The sequence below is a fragment of the Corvus brachyrhynchos genome, unplaced genomic scaffold (genome assembly GCF_000691975.1).
Source record: "Corvus brachyrhynchos isolate BGI_N302 unplaced genomic scaffold, ASM69197v1 scaffold68, whole genome shotgun sequence".
In the NCBI taxonomy this organism is placed as follows: Eukaryota; Metazoa; Chordata; class Aves; order Passeriformes; family Corvidae; genus Corvus; species Corvus brachyrhynchos.
This window is the reverse complement of record NW_008240039.1, coordinates 3,080,987-3,083,423: the sequence shown is the minus strand read 5'-3', so window position 1 is coordinate 3,083,423 and position 2,437 is coordinate 3,080,987. Positions and strand designations below refer to the sequence as shown.

At 58.4% G+C, this 2,437-nt stretch overlaps 1 protein-coding gene across 2 annotated transcripts in view; it reads right to left on the bottom strand.

Moving 5' to 3' along the window:
* Window positions 1–2,437, bottom strand: part of PRDM16 (PR/SET domain 16) — a 291,370-nt gene that overhangs the window by 288,106 nt on the left and 827 nt on the right. The gene's annotated exons all lie outside the window — the stretch shown is intronic.

Here is a 2,437-nt window from a genome sequence, read left to right as displayed (position 1 = left end):
CTCCCAGCCCGGCCGGGAGCCACAAAGCGAGCGAGAACCATTCCCGGCTCCGGTTCAGCTCCGCTGCCCCGGCCCCTGCCGCTCTCCCGGTGTGAGTGGAACTGAAATGGCCGAGAATTCCGCTCCCACCCCAGCGCACACGCGTTCGCCCCCTTTCCCAGGCAGGTAATAGAGCCGAATTCCCAGCGGAGCCTCACATCTGCTTAAAATATTGTCCAATGAAATGAAATTTTACAGCACAGCGTGTTTTTAAAGCCCCGCGTCCCGCTGCCTCGCGCGGCTCGGCGGCCGCGTACCGGGGCCGTGCGGGCTTTCCCAGCACCCGCAGCTGCTCCCGGGGCTGGAGCATCCAGGAAAGCGAGCTGGGAAGGGACCTGCGGGGTCCCGTGCGGTGCAAGAAGTTGTTGCTACCTTGCAGGGGAAAATACAGCGAGATCCCTACACTCGTGTCCGTGTTTAATCTGTTTCACAAATAAATACTCCTGGGATATTGAAACCTTAGCTCTGGGCTACTGTTTTGAACTGTGTTCCCAAAAAATCCTCGGCTGAAACCCCATAAACCGTTGGGCCTTGTATTGTATTAAACACCTGATTTTAATCAGGGCTCAGCCCCCGAGCAGGCGCTTCCAGGCGTGATCGCGGCCACTCCGCGGCCGCGGCCGCAGCTCCGGCCGCCGGGAAGGGCTCGCTCCCGGCCGCGGAACTCCCAGCTCTTCCCCGAGCTCTTGAGATATCCAGGCACCGAAATCCTTTTAGCCCTTAAGCTGCAGGAGCTCGCTGAGAGCTCACGGGGGGAGCGTGGAGGGTCGCAGCCGCGCTCAAACGCGGCCGGATCCGCATCGCACCCACCGGCGCGCATCTGCAAGAACCCGGGGCCTCTTCAAGAAGTAAAAAGAAAGAGAAGGAAAGGGTAAAAAAAAAGGGGGGAAAAAAGGAAAATAAAAGTAAAAGTGAAATATTCCGCCTTATTTAACCATTCAACTTCGCTTTTCCAGCCAAGAGAGCACTGAAAATTACTCCTCGCTTTAACAATCTAAACCAGTAAGTGACGACTTTTAAAAAAGTTGTTATTTGAACGGGGACGCTTAAAACGAGTGTTTATTGAAAAAAAAAAAAAATAAAATAAAATCCCAGGATTAATTCAAAGAACTTCCCGAATGACGCCCCGGCGATGGGGTGACAATGTTGACCACGTAAAGAGTGACCCATCCTGCCCTGAGCAGCGCTGGCGCCCGCAGAGCCCAGGGAGGTGTTCGGGGGGTACACGAACACGATTTGGGGACAGGGGGACCTTCCTGGAGCGCCATGGAAAATGTCGCGACACCAAGGTAAATCGCTGGGCCTGGGGCTGCTGCGTGGCGGCCGCAAAACAGGAACGGCGGCCGGAGCTCGGGGCCGGCGACAAACGCGGCGACAAAGAGACTTTGTGAGGAAAACTGGCCCGAGGAGCAGCGCTGGGTTTGGAGAGCGGGGTCCCCCCGGAACGGGGGTGTCCTCCCCGGGAATGGGCGACTGCGGCTCATCCCGGGGACCGGGACCAGCCCTGCCCGCTGACCTTGGCGGCGTGAAAAGGGTCCGAAAGAACGAACTTGAATGACAAAATCAACCTCGGAGCCCACGTGTGGGAGCGCTGCGAGCGCCCGTGACCCCTCGGCAGCCCCGGGAAGAAGCTGAACCCAAAAGGGGTTTGCAGGGGGGGCTGCCCCCCATCACCTGCGGGGATCCCCTCACCTGGGGGGGATCCCCCCGGGCCCCCCCCCGCCCCGAGCCCGGCTCTGAGCGGCCCCAGGTCCCCCCGGGGGGCTCCCGTGGAAACCCACGCGAGCGAACCAGAGCGGGCGCCGCTGCTCGCCGGAGCCTCCTCCGAGAGCTACGAGCAGAGTTTCCAGCGGGGCACAGACTGCGCTGGAACTCCAGCTCCAGACATTTCGCACAGAGGCAGAGCGAAACAGAAACTAAATAATAGTAATAGGGCTCCCGGAGCCTGCTCTGCCACCGAACCTAACAGGGAATCACCGAGGAGCCATCCCGAGCCTTTGCAGCGGGACTCTGCGGGAGCGGGGTCAGAGAGGACCCGCTTTTCCCTGCAAAAGCCACATTCTCCTGCTCGGAAAATCCAGTCTGAAAAGGACTCGAAAGAAAGAACGAACGGGAGAGGGTCCGCTGGAAGACGGAGGGAAAAAGCTGCGCGAGACTTACGAGCTGCAATTCCACCCCCAAGTAAATTTTAAAAAATTAAAAATTAAAAACACCCCCCCACACTCCCCTCCCCCAGACCTTCTTAACCCCCAGCTGGGACACCCGAGCTGCCTTCAGGATCTTCCCTCTGGACCTGCGACTCCAAAGCCCCTCACTGAGAGCGGATCCATTTTTGCTACAAATTCTCTTCCTTCCCTCTCCTCGATAATTGTTCCCGAGACCAGAAGGGTTTCTCCCA